Below are 18556 nucleotides of genomic sequence, written 5' to 3' on the forward strand. Positions count from 1 at the left end.
AAGTTAGATTATTTTGCTCTTTCCACCCTGGCAGGGCTGTTGGGATGCCACCCGGAGAGGATGGAGGATGTGTGGTCTAATGACTAACAAGGCCAGAGGAGTCCAAGTCCAGACATTGCCAACATACAGAAGCACCTCAGGCAAATCGCTAATTGCCTGTGACTTATTCTCATTTATCTGAGGGGCAGTGGCTCAGTCCCGGGAATGCAGTGAGCATTTAATCAATTAGGGCTCAATTGCTGCTTTGAAATCCTGGCTTCCGAAACATGCGGGGTAATTGCAGAAAGTCCCTTATTCTTCCCATCAGCAGGGACCATGCTGCACTCGCCCACACCGATCAGACCCTTCCCAAGCCTGGCTGGACCCCCCGTCCGTCTGGGTGACCTGCTGATGGTTCATGGCTAGAAGAGATGGTTGTGCTGCCCATCACTAGCTGGAGCTTTCTCTGAACCCCGTCACACAGAGCTGTGAGAGAGGGACCGCTTGCAAGCTGAGGACTGTGGCAGTCATGGCACTGATGAGAGAAGACAACCAGTTTGCAACCCCATCCCCAAAGGGTGGCACTGAAAGGAAGCAGGGGACATGGCTCTGTTCCTGGGAGGAAGGAAGGGACTTGCCTTGGAAATGAAGATGTGGGTGGAGATGAAGGAGGCTGCGGTGACGATCACTGGAAATGTCAGTGGCCTTTAACTAAAGTGGCCTTTAACTAAACCAGTGCCGCCAAAACACTCAGCCAGATGGCGACCCAGAGGCAGCAGTGAGCTCTGCACTGCCCCATGCCCCTGGCAGCACCCATCCTCTCAGCTCCCCGGTGGGGGGAGGCAGGACCATCTGTAGGACCCTGGCTGCCATGCCGGGCCGCAGAGGGGTGAGCCTGTGCCCCCCACACAGTGCCCGCGACAGAAAACAGTGCAACCAGCATGCAGCCGCAGGGCTGGAATGGGGTCGTCTGTCAGCTGCATGGAAGGAAGCCAAGTGAAATTTTTTTAGGCATCTCAGATGAGAATAAGGTTAACTATTATTACTAGATAAGGCATTTTCCATCTAAGTAGGACATTTTTAAATGCCCCATTCCCAAACAAGCATTTCTGAGAAGCCTGAGCAAAAGCTCAGGACCATTGGTTCGAGCTCCTCCTGCCTCTGTTTTGACACCCCTGGCCTCACTTCTCCCTTTGCCTTCTTTCAAGGAAGAAAGAAAAAATATTGAAATTGGAAGGCTGCCAGCAGGACTGAAATTTCATTTTCTAGCAGCCTCGGCACCTACACCAAACCTTGCGAGCCCCTAGTGCCGGGCGAGGGTGTGACCCACAGGGACAGTCCTGTGGCACCACAGGACTGGTGGCTGCAGCCACCACCGGGTTCTGCTGGGGACGCAGGGGCTCCTGGATGTGGCACCAAGCAGGGTGGCATTTCTACCCACCCATGAAGGGGTGGGAGTCGTGGGGACTGGGAGCGCCTATGGAGGGCACCTTCCTCTTCCTCTGGGGATTGCTCAACCTCAAGGGTGTTAGAAGTGAGCCGATGGCTCCAGAGGGGCTCGATCCTTTTTCCCCGCTAGGTTTGTGCTGTTTGCTGTTGAAAGCAATGCCCTCGGCTATGGTTTCCCTTCTTCTGTGGGACTGTTGCCCACCTTCAAAGCTAGCACCCAGGCGCTCGATCTGCTTGGGGCAGCCTCATTTTGAAAAGTGCCCAAGGAGGACTACCCCTCTATCATCTACTACGAAATGTCCTACGTGACATTTCGCCATGGCCCACCATGTCCAGATGAGACAGACAGGTTCAGAGCCCATGCTGGTGACTCAGCGCCTTGCTGCAAAATCACTGCAGCTAAAGCTTTTGCTGCGCTCTGCATCGAAGCAAGGAGCCAAACTTGTGACCGAGTTCTCCAGACCCAATAATGTCCACGCTCCACCACGCATGGCCAGGGTCAGCATAAATCAACCTTTCCCAGGAAGCTGTTGAGCCAGAAGAAAATTGTGCCTCCCGAGAGCAGGAATAAAGCCTCACTCCTTGCAGGCGAGGCGAGGTGATGTGGCAGAGCTCAGCTGAAGTGAACACCCTGCTGCTGCCAGCAGTTTTATGGCAGTGACGACTCTTAGGCTGTCAGGCAGTGCCGAAACTGCACGTGCCTTTGAAATGCCATAAATGCCAGGGCCGCCTTCTCCACCTTTGCTGGGCAAGATGCATGAATGCAACGACTTCCCATATTGCAGCGCTGTCGTCATGTCAATCCTTGCTCTTGCTGACGTCTGATGAAAAGCTTGTCAGATAACCTCAGGGGTCAGCCTACGGCCAGGGGAGAAAACACCGGCAGGGCGAGTACTTAGTCGCTCCATCACTGCAGCCCTCAGTGTGAGGGAGTGCGTGAGCAGAGAGAAGACAGTTGAGAAATACAAGGTCTCACGGAAAACTGCAATGGCTCCCCAGAGAGTGCACAGCAGGGAAATGCCATCAATTCATGTTTCCTAATGAATTGCATTGACACATGACTGAAAAAAGGAGAATCAGAACAGCACAGAGGCTGTCTGATTACCTTCTCCCCATCTCTCTTCTTCCCCCACTCTCTCTAGCTCATCCGAGGTCCTGCCTGTTGGGATCCACTTATTTCTCCCTCTTACCAGGCTGTGGCTGCCACTGTTTCTCATGGTGGAAGAGGTACATTTTAAGATGCCATTTACTCCCTGTTAGCTTTAGCAATGAGTCCCCAAGGTACAGAGGAACTTTCTCTGGTAACACCCTTTTTTCCAGCAGCTGAGCCAGGACCCCTTTACAACCACGATGAGTGCCAGGATCCATCAGAGGGCATTCCCCTACTGTGACCATTTTGTGCCATTCCCTCTCCCTCGGCAGACATGTGCCTCACCAGAGCCCAGCACCCAGGCCTGGGGTTGCTCAGGGGAGGGAGGAGCTGTGCTGCGCTACCCTAGTGGGAGAGAGGATGGAGGTAGCTGGGTTGCCTGAAAAACAGCTGGGAGGTTGAACTTCTTCAGAAGGCTGACTTCTCCTGAGAGCTCCAGGCTGGCTCCAACTATTTGCAGCTTCTCGGGCAACCCCCACATGCTCTGAAGTGTCTCCAATGCTGTCTGTTTAAGGGGGATGATGCAGCCCAGGCATTTTTAACATGATCTAGTGAGCAAAGGGGAAAAATAGTACAGTGACAGGCAGCAGTTATTGCTATGAGTACCTCTGACAAAAATGTCCCAGTGTGACTGCAGTTCTTCATTTCTCAATCCCCACCCTCTCTTGTAGCTCTGTGCTAGAAATCCATCTCACCTTTTCTGTTTCTTCTTGAAGGATTATTGGCTGCCTCAGTGGAGAGACGATTTGGGGGATTCTTCTTTTGGAAGAATCCTTTCACTTTTAGGGACATACCACAAGTACAAACATATACATGCCATGCGTATCTGCATGCAACTACCCTTTTCTTTCAGCTGTAAGCTCTCTTCTCACACAGAGTGCCTCTTCCTACAGCTCACCCCACATCCTTTATCCCGACTAACTCTCTCCACAGGGCTTCCCTCTCCCTGCTCTTAGCCTCAGGCTCAAATATGTGGGAGCTCCCCCACACTGTCCCCGCCACTGTCTGCACAGGCCACCATGTACAGCATTCCACAGCTTGTCTCCTCGTTTGTGCACTCTGAGATATTCACCAGGCTCCAGCGAGACTGAACTGAAATGCCTTTAAAAGCCGTTAAGGGGTATATCGCTCTACAGCCTGCAGCAGAAACATGGTCTGTGGGGCTAAGGAGCCCAAGTCCTGACTTGTCATCCTCCCATGTAGGTAGCAGACAACAGAGAGTTGAAAAAGTGGTTACAAAAAGCCCCCTCACAAACTCCAAGGCAGTGAACTATATTATTTTCCATTGGGAAAGGTGCTGCCAGTCCACTAACCTGGGGAGAGGATGTTTATCACCCATGGTAGAAAGTGTGGCTGCCACCCCATGCTGAAGGTGTCCTCTCCCGGACGGTGCCTAAAGTCATGTCGTGCCCCTTTGAATAACCTGCCTGGGATGGGCCGAGCTCTGCTGTGATCCCACCAGGAGATACTGTGGGGAGGAGCATGCTGCCCTTGCTGGGAAGAGGCCATGTTCCCACAGTGCCCAAGTCAGCACTATAAAGCTACTCCTCAGGGAAGATTAATAATTTAGAAATAAACTGAAGCTTCTATTGTGTTCTGAGTAGGCTGTCGTATTTACTTATCATGACAACGTCTGAGCCCCTTCCGGTAATGCACTCGGCTATCTGATGAACATTTGGTATGTTTGTTCTCTTGTCCTCTGCCCAAAAAGTGAAATGCCAGCCTCCTTGATTGCTTGGACAGCAGGAGGCACTCGCTCAAGTGCTGGACACCATTGATCAGATAACAGATAGTCCTGTTATAGGCATTCAGAGTAGGGTCTAACAGCACAAGGTATTCATGAGCAGGGACCACTCGTGGTCCATTGAAAGCTTAGAAACACATGCCCTTGAAGAAGGGTTGTCAACTGGTTTGGTAGCTCTCCCCGCTATCTGGGGTATTTGTTGAACCCGCATAGACCCATGAGACCGATTTAGGCTCTTCAGTTTTCTTCAGTGATTCCTGGAACTGTTGTGGGATAGCTTTTCCTGGACAAGCCTGTGTGCCAGCACCCCTGTCCCAGAGTACACATGTGACTCAGTTCATCCATTACAGTTGAGGTGCCCAGGAGTAGATACTGTGCTTTAAATTCACAGCTGTCACTAATACCAGATAGATTTTCTGTGTGGACAGGCCCCTGTGAAAATCAAGAGTGTCCTGGAAATGTTCACAGTCATCTCATATTGCAGGCAAAGGGGTAATAAGACACACCACAGTTCAGGGGCAAGACGCAAGCTATGAACATAGGCATAGACAGAAGTTAAGAGTGAGACATGCTTACCTTCCTGTTAGCTAAACCAAGGGGCTGCAACTCCTATGGAAAGTGCTTAACGAGAAAGGGAAGAGTGATTGAACTCAATCTGCATTCAGCCTATTTCATGAAACCAGCACATTGAGAGATCCTTTCTGAGAAGCCTTGAAATGGGATGACCCGAAGCCGGACAGTTTACAGGAATACACAGCGTGTAGCATGGTCTCTCCGTTAGCTGAATGGAGGGAACAGCTTAGTCACCATTAGGGGAACCGTTCACGGACAGCTGAAACCTTCACCTCCTGTTGCAACAGATGAGTTGTTTTTTTCTTGCCCACCACTTATGTCACCACTTGTGTGTGGCAGACAACTCTCCCCCACTTCCCAGCAAGCTTTCCGTGTCACTGAGTCACACCATTGCTGTCCCTGCAGGGAGGTGCCCGAAAATCTCGCAGGGAACATTGCAAATACCTTGGCTGAACAGCAGCTGAGGCACAAGGGAGTAGATATTCATGGGGGCTGATATTTGGGTAACACTGCAGCTTCTTACTGAAACTGCAGCTCTTTATGAGAAGCAACAGGGGTCCCCCAAAGGCTTGACTCAGTGGCCGTGAGGTAAATGCCTTTCATCAGAGGCCAGCCAAAAAGTTCCCTGAGATCAAAGGAGACTCACACTGATCCCAGTGGGTTTTTACTCAGGGGTTAAGGGTCTGGGGTTAGGTTTGCAGAGGGATTAAGACGTTACTTCTGTTCATGAGCTAAAGGTGGGTCCATTCTGTGAAATTCTTCCTGGCAGCAGCGCCCTTATATCTAAGGGTTTGAGAATTAAGACTCTGAGTAAAGGGATTTAAACCTACATTTCCCATCCCATCTGACACTGCATAGCACGCTGGGGTCGGAAGAGATGATCTCATTCCCTCCTGCCGAAGCTGTTCCGCTTGACATAGATAAATTAAGTATTGATGCAAGTATTGATTACTGTTGTGCTACGTATTGGAAAACTTATCCTCATCCTTTAGTGGATGTTTTTCCATCTCGCTATAATTAGATGCCCAAACGTATACTCTTCCCCTGAGGAGACAGGGCTGGATTGTCACAATGTCCTATAGGTCAAGACTAGGGCTGGTGGGCAGGGCGGTAGGAGGAGGCACCATTGCCTTGGTAAGCAGAGGGAGAGCACTGCCCAGGACAAGCAGCGGCTGGCAGCGAGAGCAGTGCACCAGTAGAGCCCACACCTGAGGGCTGAGGGCTGCAGGTGCTGGCTTGTGTTTAGAGACTGTGTTTGAAGAGCACAGTGAGCGCAAGGGGGAGGAGATTCTTTGAGAGGGTTGCTGTGCATTGGAAATCACTAGTTGGGACTGGGAAGACCCCAAGTAGGATGTTTCTAAGGAAAAGACTCCTCTGGCACCGTGATTCTTGCTGTGACTTTTCAACAGTGTTTATGAATACGTTATATGAGGCCATATCTGCAACGGGAGTATTTTATCAACCTGGGTTCAACAATATTGGCAAGGCACATGGCTTGTACTGTGCTTTGGGTCAACATAGTAGAGCCACATGCATGTCCCTGAGCAAAGCTGAGCGAACTATTGCAGTGAGCTGGTGGTCACTGTGCTTTTGCTTAGGGAGTTTGCAAACTGTCTTGGTGAGGATCACACCCCTTTATACCCCAGGTTAACCCAGCAGGTCTGTAGTATAGACATGGTCTGCATTAATCACATCCTCTACCGGCGCACAGACACATTTTGAAAACACCTTAATGCTTTTACATTTTGGAAGCCCTTCACGTGCAGGATGCAAACAAAGTAGAGTCAAAGAGTCCTACAAATATTAAAGCCCCAAAACCAGAGCAGGGCAAAACAGTTCCTCCCACTATGAGGTGTGACCTATGTTCTTTTCAGATTTTGCTCCAAATCACAAGGTTAATACAGGTCTTACAGCACAGAGACATTTCCAGTAGAAACTGAGTAGTTTCAGTTAAAGTGATATATGAATACAATGGTTTCATATCTATGAGGCAAAATTAAATGGAAATGTATTTTTGGTCAAAATAGCTGATGGATCTTTTGATCAAAAGAAGATTTTCCAATGAGACTGCAGTTAAGGTACACCTACATCAGAGGTGAATCTGCCTGGACCACTCCTAAGACATAGCAGCAATCTGCCCTGTGGTTCTGACCTGGTGTTATTGATGATCTCTGGGGTCTTTGAGGTAAGTCATGGGGCTGTGTACCAACGCCATTCACTGGCATAGGGTGCATTCACTTCAGAAATAAGACGTAAACGATAGGTCAGATAAGAACTGTCACGTTATTCGCAAACAGTGAAAACAAAACTTAAATAGGCCAGTTTTTTGTAACATGATGTAAGCTACAGTTCTGCTGTCTGTCAATAAAGGCATCCTTGAGTATTTACTGGCACTGAGGGAGACAACCAAAACATTTTGCAGTTTATCAGCCTCTCTGTAGGGTGAATAATTGCACATGGTGGAACTTTTTTCTTTTCTTTTGTTTTCATTCCCGAAATCAACTGAGAAGTGCATGATTTCTCACTGAAAATATCACCAGTTTCTGCAATTCTGCCAGTATCAATAGATTCCAGTGATGCCTTTGATGTGGAGATGTGTTGGTGAAGCAAACGCACCACAGTCTGGTTTTAATGCTTTCAGCGTGTATGCTCTCATTGGAGAAGAGTGGAGAGAGGGATATGAAACAAAAACACAAAAAGTACTTTACATGACACCTTATCCCACCCAGATGCAGAGAAGCACTTAAATTTCACAGTTCCTCTCTGAATGGTGCTTCTGTTAACAGCTTAAAGCAACATTGCCTAAAGTGGCATTTATCTTTGGGGCTATCTATCAGATTCCTTTCTAATTTTGTTACGTGCATGTTCCTTGCTGTTTACGCCATACATGGTTAAAGGGAATCTTTGCTGCTTCTCCACAGGTTACAGCAAGGTCAGGACTGAGCACTGTACATCCTTTCGCTTCCTAAATATTGGACACTTAATCCCAAAGGCTCTGTCACGGAAGTGGAAACACACCTACAAGGATACCTTCTCTCCAGTCTGCCCGTAAGGAGGTTACCTCTGCACACAAAACCCAGCAGCTGCATGGAAAGCCTTCTCTGGAAGCCTGCCCTGGGATTCTGCAGCATAAGGATGAGTTTACGTAGGATTTCAGGCGGAAATGAGCCAGTTTCTTCCTGCTTTAGGTTTATGTTTAAATCCTTTGGCAAGAAGGGATTTATCCTTGTGCTGACCTATCCTGGGGACTTCTGAGACAGGCAAAGCAACTCAGACCCTAGAGTGACCTGGGTGGTGGTCCCAGCTCTGGCCAGGGCCTGCACAAGGTGTCCTTGTCAACTCACAGCCCTGCTCTAGTTCCCCAAGGTGTACAGAGTTGTCTCTTTCGCTGGACATTTTGAGAACAACCACACAGTACTTACACAGAATTAATTTGCAGCCCATTAAAACTGGAAGGCAAATCTCCTCTGCCTTTGGCTTGCCAGTGGACAAATGTTGGCTTACTTACAGTGGTGGAGGGAGGCGTTATGATTTAGATGTTCAATAGTTTCTTCATTCTGGCCCATCAGACAAAAATTAGGGCCTTGATGAACAACATCAACCATTTCTAGTGCATTACAGGTGTTTGCATGCCAAGGAGGCTACACCTCCCATCCCTCCACTTCCTCCAGGAGGAAGGTCCAAGTGCTATGCAGTGTTAAAGCAGTAGCAGTAAGGTGCCTTAGGAGGCAAGTCCCCATCTGCTGCTTCTGTTTGAGAGGGACAGGCTTAGTAAGCAGAGCCCCAACCAGCCTGGGGAAGCACTTGGCAAAGATGGTGCAAGCCCACCCTTTACACCAGCACACATGGAACTGAGTCTCTGTGGTCTGTTCATCCTCAGTAAACCCGCTGTCCTCTGCCACTGAGAGGCAGAAAACCAAAGAACTGAGCAGGACAAGTGGTAGCTTCCTTCTTTAATGCTTCGATGGGAATTACTTGCACAGAATAAAAACATTTGATGTTGAACGCCACCCAGACATCTTAACCATGATACACAGATACATGGAGAACCCCTTTTCTAAGGATACCTCTGCATATGCCCCACTGACCATGCAAAAGCTTAGGCTACAATGAACTGTCAGGATCGGAGAACTGAGTCTAGATTTTGGGACAAAAGTTACACTTACGATCCTCCAGTTGAGGAGATGGAGGAATAACCTGTGTTGACAAAAGATCTGAAGAAACACATCAAGAGAAGAGAAAAACACCATGCATGGTCAAAAGCCTGCATGTTCCTCAGTTCTCATAGCTTCTCTACCTCCTTGAGGGAATGCGAGAGCTTGATTGATTTCTCTGACTGCAGGAGAGGAGGCAAATGGGGAACACTATTAATACCTCCGACTCCGATCGGTGAGCAGTCGTGGTTTGCATCTCATGAATTTCAGTAGGAGTCTGACAGAAACAGAAGGCTCCTTTGCTGTTTATGGCACACGAACAGCTGTTCGAGAGGAGAAACATCTCTGCAGCAGATGAGTCTGCTGTAACAGTCATCCCTAGATTTTCGGGAATTTCTGGTGGTTTAATCCATTCTATACCACAGCTGTCTGCACAAGGCTAAGTGCGAACACACCCCCCTCTATCTCAGACAGACACCTGTAAATCTGATAGAGAAGGCAAAATTAACACCAGGCTAACTGAATTAACTTTAACGAAGTTACTTCTGATTTACACCTGTTTGCCCAGGACAAGAATCAAGACCTGTATGCTGAATCTATTTCACCATGTCATGGTTTTGTAACACTAGAGAAGATTAACGAATATATTTCCATCAATTCCATTTATTCACTCCTGTGCAGTAGGCTCCAAAAATCTTGTAAGAGTCATTGAAATCTGGCAATGGGCAGTTAACAGGCACCAGTGAAATGGGATTACTGTTATTTTACATTTAACAATTAGGAGAACTATTAATCCACACATGTCAGGGGGAGGAATAGCAGCCTTTCTCCTACATGAACAGTCTCGCAGGGTTTTCTCAGCCCTTTAAAATGTCTATATGCACGCTAATGTGCCTATGTGGGTGTGCAATCGTGCCTCCGTGCAGAGTGGGACATACAGTGAGACACGTCTTCATTGAAGACAGGGTCACTTAGGAAGGGGTTGGGGTTTTTTTTAATCTTTCCCTGACCACAGCAAACATTTAAGGGCTGTGAGAACTTCCTTTGCTACTCGTGTGTCTGGTGAGGACACAATTCTGAAACAACAACCACAAGGGAGATTTGCCCCTGCCAACAGCCTTGTCCCACCAGTGCTCCTTCCTACTGCCCCACCGGGGCAGCCTCTGCTGCCACACTTTTTAGTAGCTGGCTTTTGCCACTACATACCCCAGGAAAGCCAAGGCAGCGTTTTACTGCAAAGCCCTGCGTGTGCCTGTGGGTGCACATGTGCATGTGTGCAGCTGAAGCGGACGTCTTTCTGATGGGAACTCGGAGTAGGTTGGGTGCAAAAGCTGCACGGCCACATGCTCGGGGCTTGTAGGAAGGAGAGCGGTGGGAATCAATAAACAGACCAGGAGGATGAATGCACATGTCCACGCTCCCTGGAAATCCCCAGGCTGCCAGTACAGCCTGCCTAGGGAAGAGTTAAAAGCAGAGCTCTGGAAAGTTTGGCCAGATGACTTCCTGATGGAGTTTATACAAGTATAGTGTGCACAAGGACGTATGTGCCTACGTGCCACTTCTCCCGAAGCAGCCTGAGCCGAGCAGAGAAAGGAAAAAAAATAATACAAACATCACAGATGGATCCAGGCTGAAAACAAGCGCCTGATGAATGTGCAGGGTCATCACACCCCTCTCATTACAAACCCGACAGACAAATCTGTATGATGCCTCCTCTGCTATGTAGCCCCCTTGCCGCAGAGCAAGATCACAGAGGGCAGAGGCGGGGGTGAGGCAGGGCAGGGGGGAGGCAGAAGAGGACATTAGCATGAGGAATTCACAGTATCCCAAAACAGCTGCCAGTTGTTCAGCTCTTAGGACGTCCCCAGCAGTCAGAGAGATAATACAGTCATGTGCAGTCACTGGGATGCCAGGGTGATGCAGGGGTGATGCAGAGGTGATGCAGGGTAATGACAGGGAGATTTCGGGGAGATACCGGGGTGATGTCAGGGTGATGCCTGTAGGTGCAGTCAGGAGCTGTGATGGTATATAGGTTCATACACATGAGTTGGTGTCCTAAGACCCAGCCTGGATAAAAATACCAATGAAACACTAACACAAGCTTGTTATCATGGATTGTACAAACTTGTGCAGGACATTGGCACTCAAACTGTTCCCTCTTCCCTGCTAGCTGTACATGTGCTCTGTAGATGGCAAGCCCTCAAGGTTACCTTTAATACACTAATATGCATGTCTTACCGTAGAGTTGTGATAGCTAGAGCTGCTAACCATGAGAGAAATGGTCTTCCATAAGCACAGGAACTCTCTTCTCCCTCCTGTGATTTCTTCCAGGGAAGAATTTGCAAAGATGACTAATGATGGTTTTGATCTTCTTCTAGCTGGCTACCATGCACCCCTTTCAGCCTGGGCCATACCTAGTACTCTCTGTAGCAGCAGGAATTAGCTGTTGTAGCCAAGTGAACAGTAGTTTGTGCAGTGATTTACAACAGATTTATCTCCTCCAACTTTGGGTTAGAGTTAACACTTCAGTATTGCAGCTATATGGAAGTGGAGGTATCTCCTAAGACATCTCAGCATGTGTATGAATAGGGGAGCACAGAGCTGGCACAGGACCAAGGCAACACTTGAGATTATCAGCTTCAACTGCTTTGAGACTGTGAGCCTTTAATGTGCCATCTGCTGAGTAGCAGCCCTTGCTGGCTTCCCAAAAGAGAGGAGTCGGGGCAAGGGGTTAGGGACAAATCAAGGACTATGTTCAGTGGCCTGACTGATAGACTGTCCTGCTCTAGACAGTCAGTAAGAAGACAAACTCCATATTATTCACATTTAGCAATAGATCAACCTTACTCTTAATTATGTCATTTCTCTAGAGCACATTTGCCTCCTCCTCCTTCAGAGCAGGGTAAGAGGGCACCACCTATGAAAGGATTAAGCACCAGTCCCTTTAGCTCTCAGTCCCTTTAGGGATGCTTAGTCAGTGAACCCGTGCTTCTCATTACATACTTTCAACCTGCTGTCATTTGATAATCTTGTGGAAGGGTTTACAAGTTTGTGCTGTCTCAGAAATTTCTGCTTGCTCATTGCAGCTGTACTCAGAGGGGATGCTCTGTGCACAATAAGTCTCTCAGTGAGACCACGGCTAATTGCATCAGGAGGTCAAAAGGAAGGTCTTCTAAAGTGCTACCGTTGCAAACCTCGCCTGCGTTCCCAGAGTCAAACCAGGTTGCTTACAGATCCATCATTAGCACCAATAACTAAAAGGCTGCAGATAGAACTTCCACAATGTGAAGCAAAAATAAAAAAAAGAAAACAATTCTTTTCCTGATAGCTGTGCTGACTTTGGAAAGAAAGACACATAAATAGTAGAAATTTGCCATCTAAGTAAAGTGTACATTTTATTCATTGATTTTTTTATATCAGAATGCTAACACTGAATCCTATTATTTGACTGCCTGGTTTCCAAAAATCACATTGTTTCGTTCAGCTGGCCCCTACACCATTTTTTGTATTGAGCCCACAAGTGTATCTTTAACTGGAGCAATTACAAATCCTAAATTCTTGGGTGCAATTCTCTGGAAGGCAGTTTTGACTTTTTACTTACTCTGTTCCTTTTCTGGATACTTCCATTTTTACATTTCTATCAAAGATCTGTGTCATTTCCATCTTGTTTCTCTAATGCCCAAAGCAAAAGAAAACTCTTGTGTTACAGTCTGAAGTGCAGGTAGGGGAATTAGGAGGAAGATATGTTTCATACTGGACCAGTAGCAAGAGGTCTGCTGAAGATGAGAAGCCAGGGAGTTGATTTTTGCAGCGGCAGATTCAGAGCTGATTTTCCACCTCTTTGCGTTTCACCCTCTCTACAGACTAGCATAGGCTCAAGCCAGGATGATTAGGATTAGAATGAAGTGAGACAGTGGAAAAGAAGTGATTTCATCTTAATGCAAACATTTCACACTGGATTGTCTCCCGCTTGAGCTGATGTGTTAAAGAACAGGGATGTTTACCAGTGTGTGGCAAACTTAATTTACACTGCGTATACAGCCTGCATTGCACTGTAACCAGAAGTGTCCCTGCTCCTGGATTGCTGCCTGAAACCCAGTCAGAGAGCACAGAGCATGGTTCAGACTCCCTACCTGAATGACAGACATCTAATGCCAGCCATTACAGTGGTTTCCCTGTTTGGGTGGGAAGGACGAGCAGCATCAAACAATGGGTGGATTCATACCAGATTTATTCCAAAACCTAAGAATCAAATCCATCTTTCCTAAGAAACAAGCTCCCTTTTCAAAAAGAAGAGTAATTTAAGGTCAAATACTTTCATCCTAAGCAACATGAAATGAAGAATAGCAAAATTTTGTTGGCATCCTGTGTGGTTTACCAGTGGTCCCTCAGTTCAGGGGAGGAATGCAACGTCCTGCCTGCACAATGCAAAGGCCAGCAAGCCCTGTCGCAACACCGCGTGGCAGCAGAATGACATCAGGTCACATTACATGGGAGCGTGCCACGCAGAAAAGGTCATACCCTGGGCTCCATCCCAGCCTGCCCCACTTGGAAACTGGGTTTTTGTACCTGGCACTGGCTGCCTTGTTCTGGAAAACACCCGCTCCAGGCTCAGCTTCCCACAGGGCTGTGGGTAGATGCCACCCGAGCCCCGGACAGCAGCTGATCCCTGGCAGGAAAGCTCTGAGCAAGCACAGGCAGTAGAGAAAAATAAAGGAGTCAAAAAGGAGGGCTCGTTTCTTAGAAAGAGAACACAACGGGTCACTCTGGGTCCGGCCAGCTGGTACAGGGTGTTTCACAGACACCAGACCTACATGAACTGAAGTGACTGCCAAGAGCTGCCCAGAAATGAGCTTGACCCTCTTAGGACAACCACAGCCGACAGCCTCACTTGCAGGACAGCTTCTCCCTCTCTTTATTCCTTTTGGGGTATTTCCTGAGCCTCTGCAAGCTAAACGTAGACCCACAGGGGCTGACAGATACCAGCAATGCCTGGCAACGCCCCCACGGATATAACCAGTCACGTCTGTGTCCTCCCCCCCAGTATGAATTGCCATGTGTCACTGGGTTATAAAGCAGCAAGTTGTGCCCTTGCAGGTGCCGGCTCTTGGTAAGATGGCTCCGTGGCCCTTGCCAGTCCGTTAACCCCTTTGCAACAGCAGTGAGGCTGGTTTCTCTCCAGCCCCATGAACCCCTGGGGAATGGTGGGCAATGTGGTCCCCAAAGCGTGGCTGCAGGGTGTAGGCCAGCTTTGCCAACCCAGAACGGTCTTGCACAGTCTTGAAGTGAAAACCAATCTTCTTAGGCAGGAACTGTGCTTGATTTTGCATGAGATATCCAGGCACCTTCAACACCTGCGGCAGTGACTGCTGCTGGGAGCTGAGCTGGTGTCCCCCAGTGGTGCTGCACTGTGCCTTGCTCTCCCACCCATCTAACCATCGGTACCTAGAGTGCGTTTCCATCCTCAGAGGGACTCTGCCCTGCCTAATTTGTTAGTTTTGTACCATCAGAGTCTTACTAAGGGATTGCATCCAAGCTAGGCTCTTGACTTTCCCCATTTATTAAAATGCCTACCAGTTTGGATGCTTGTGGACCTGATGGTCTCGCTGCTGCAGCAGGTTAAAAAGGGAAGCACATCCTAAATTCTCCTAGTTTTGGGGACATAACAGGGCTCATGTGACTTGTGATGAGGTCTGGAACATCCAAGGAGTGGTTCAGTGCTCGCGCTGTAACACTCAAAGCCTGGCTTAGGGCAGGAAAAGGAAATGTAGACACTAAACCACTTGCGCTCCCCATCCTTAAAAATGCCCCACAGTTTTCTTCCCCACACAAGGTGCAGCACAGTCATTTGCATCTGTTAGCCAGCGAGGGAGAAAGGGAGGAATATCTCACAAGGGCATGTTTCTCACCCATTTGGCACCCATGCAAATGGTGATGCCCTGGCAGAGTGCCAGGCTCAGTGACTAAGCCCTCAAAGAAACAATGTCAGGTGCTGGGACCCTAAAATGAATAGAATAGAATAGAATAGAATAGAATAGAATAGAATAGAATAGAATAGAATAGAATAGAATAGAATAGAATAGAATAGAATAGAATAGAATAGAATAGAATAGAATAGAATAGAATAGAATAGAATAGAATAGAATAATAATTTCAGTTGAAAGGGACCTACACGATCATCTAGTCCAACTGCCTGACCACTTCAGGGCTGACCAAAAATTCAAGTATAGAATCATAGAACATAGAATGGTTTGTGTTGGAAGGGACCTTTAAAGATCATCTAGTCCAACCCCCCCCTTCAATGAGCAGGGACAACTTCAACTAGATCAGGTTGCTCAGAGCCCCATCCGAACTGACCTTGCATATTTCCAGGAATGGGGCATCTACCAATTTTCTGGGCAATCTGTTCCGGTGTTTCACCACCCTCATCGTAAAAAATGTCTTCCTTATATCTAGTCTGAATCTACCCTCTTTTAGTTTAAAACTGTTACCTCTTGTCCTGTCACAACAGGCCCCACTAAAAAGTCTGTCCCCATCTTTCTTACAAACTCCCTTTAAGTACAAAAGGCCACAATAAGGTCTCCCCAGAACCTTCGCTTGTCCAGGTTGAACAACTCCAACTCTCTCAGCCTTTCCTCATAGGAGAGGTGTTCCTTCCCTCTCATCATTTTTGTGTCCTTCCTCTGGACCCCCTTGAGCAGGTCCATGTCTTTCCTGTGCTGAGGGCTCCTAAGCTGGATGCAGTACTCCAGGTGGGGTCTCACAAGAGCTGAGTAGAGGGACAGAATCATTTCACTCGAGGTGTTATTAAGGGCATTGTCCAAATGCCTCTTAAACACTGACAGGCATGGGAGATTGACCAACTCTCTAGGAAGCCTCTTCCAAGCTTCCTAGGTATCAGCTCTGTATGGGCCACCAACTCTAGCCCCTGCTTTCACACACAGCACCTTTCACATCCTTTTTCATCCCTTCCTGGTGCTGCTGCTGTGGCCAGCATAGCACCTACACCCCAGAATCCCAAATACATTTGCCTTCCCCATACTGGACATTTATATGGGATACTTGGCTCAAAGCTTAGGCTGCTCAAGATGGGCTGCAGATGAAGTCCTGTCCCTACTGAAGTCAATGGCAGTTTTACCTTTGGTTTCTATGGGGAGTTAATTTTGTCCTATACAGTGATGACTTGATGTTTGGCAGCGACATTAGCCAGAAGCCACAGCCATTCTTGTCCCCATCCTGGTCTGACAAGCAACTTGCCATGTGACTCACAGTCACACCACTTTTTCATGCCTCAGTTTCCCCCTCTGTATCTAAAAGGAAGCTCAAGTTGAAAATGCACCTTCCTCTTCTTTATGAAGTTCTTTGATACAGAGATCTAAAGCACAACATAAGAGCTAACACTGACCTTCACTTGCCTTTACCGTGTCCAGACCTATTTAGTGCCTATTTATGGCAACCTGGTCATTAGCACTATAAGAACAAATTCAGCACAAAGAAAGCTTTAAACCACTGAAGTGGGGTGTGCCAGTCTGTCAGAACAGCTATTGTACAATACTTTCCTCCTTGCCCTATCAAAAGACAAAAGCTGCATTTGATGATTGAAGACACAGAAACCAGAATAGTAACGGGAGCTCCTCCTGCAAAAAAAGGAATTCCGTATTTCCTAAACCCCACATTTCTCCTTTCCTCCTTGGACCTCTCCACAAGGGGACTGGAGCAGGACTCTTCCCGCCAGCTTCCAGCTCACCTCTTGCAGCCCCTCAAGTCAGTCCTGGGCTAAGCTATTCCAGCAGTGTCAGAAGAGCTTGTGATTTGTACATTTTTCTGTCATTCTGTTTTCAGATAAACAATGGAGCAGGCAGCTGATGTGAGATGTGGACAGTCTTTGTCAGACAGGGAGCTGCTGCCACTTGCTGGCATCTTGTCATGTACAAGTGAAAAAGGTCTTTCCTTCTGCATTTCTTCCCATGGAAGGTTTCAAGGGTGAAAATACATTGAAAGGGGGTGATGCACCTCCTTCTGAGCCTGGAGGAATTTTGTATGTATGGTTTCAGGTTCCCTCATAGCTCTCTTAGCACTCATGGGCCTTACTGTTTATTGCATGTTTGCTTTTATTTTCTCTCTGTCCCTCTTCCTGGAGCAGGGCTGCTCAGCTCTAGCTCTAGAGCCAGGGGAAGACCAGATGCCTTTGCGAGACAATGAGAACCCTGAGTTAACCAGATCTTTCATGACTCTCCCTCTGAACTAAAATCAGGCTGGAACAGGATATTCATGTTCAGATGTGAACAACTGTGAGATTGCCTCAGAGAGAAAAGGCTCTAAGATTCCTATTGTGAAAACATAATGTCCTGGTGGGTTTAATTTTAATGAAAACAATTGTGGTAGTGGCTTGATATCCCTTGAAAACACACGCACAGGCACCCACTGTATGTACATTATATATATATTTTGTCACTCCATCATTTCTTGGTTTTCATTCAATTCCATTTCAAAATGCCCATCTGGTCTATGTTGCTGGCAACATAGCAAACTAACTCCAGTCTTGATCAGTCCTAGGGATGTACCCACAACTCTGTGTAAACAGCGCTGTGGAAGACATGTGTTTAGTAATATTTTCCAGCTTGGATATGATGGAAATGGAAATCCATACCCTCCTCAAAGAGGCACTAGGTTGGGCAAGTAGATGCAGCAAGGAGGGATATATAAAAATGGAAAATAAGATTAGATCTTACAAAACGAGCACTTTACTTCAGGTGTCAGACCATGTGGATGCTGTCCAAACAGACCTCTTCTGGCACCCACATTTCCTGGGAGAAGAGGCTTAGAGATATTTTATGGTTGACACAAATAAGCTGTAAGGAGGGGATTCATTCCTCCCAGAAAGTGCACCACAAAATGACTGGGGACCACCTTTCTGCCTAGGAGGTGAAACCATGCTGTGGATCTTGTAAATGCAAGGCATACCCATCCTGAGAAAGCTCTGTTGACCTGGAGACTAGATAAAGCTTAATTAATGAAGTCCAGTTATGCTTTCTAGGTTAAATTCTCGACACACAGATAAAAATTTTTATGGAAAGTCACAGGTTTACTCCAGCAGAAGTCATGGGAAGAGAGAGCATTTTAACCACTAACTCAAAGGGGTCTTTGTACAAAACAAACCTTATTAGTGAGTTGTTATCTGGTCCATGCTTCACAGCCTCCTTTGCTTGGCAGACCAAGAGTATCACCTAGGAAAAGCCCCAGAAAAAATCTCTCAAGCATACCCTTTTATGACCCCAAATACCCATTTTCTACATTCATTTGCAAATGTTCTGCAACATGTTGGAGTTGGCCTTTTATCCTTGGGAAAATTTCAATTCATTTACATGTTGACAGGGTCACAATGACTTTGCAAATGTCTTATCAGAAACCTTCAGGTCACAGTGACATATAGGTAGGTATTAATGGCAGTCTCATTCACAAAAATCTTACCAAAGCCTTACAAGCAGATTCTGATCAAACAAATTA

General features: G+C 47.3%; 1 long non-coding RNA gene across 2 annotated transcripts in view; it reads right to left on the reverse strand.

Moving 5' to 3' along the window:
- The window catches only part of LOC141939191 (uncharacterized), a 66981-nt gene that overhangs the window by 17534 nt on the left and 30891 nt on the right, over positions 1-18556 (reverse strand). Inside the window, exon 1 of one of the 2 annotated variants that reach the window (XR_012627501.1) lies at positions 3892-3945. The exons of the other annotated variant lie outside the window; for it this stretch is intronic. This is a non-coding gene — a long non-coding RNA (uncharacterized LOC141939191). Of the gene's footprint in view, positions 1-3891; positions 3946-18556 lie in introns of those variants that run through there. 2 annotated transcript variants of the gene reach the window in all.

This window comes from Strix uralensis, chromosome 2, assembly GCF_047716275.1.
Source record: "Strix uralensis isolate ZFMK-TIS-50842 chromosome 2, bStrUra1, whole genome shotgun sequence".
Classification (NCBI taxonomy): Eukaryota; Metazoa; Chordata; class Aves; order Strigiformes; family Strigidae; genus Strix; species Strix uralensis.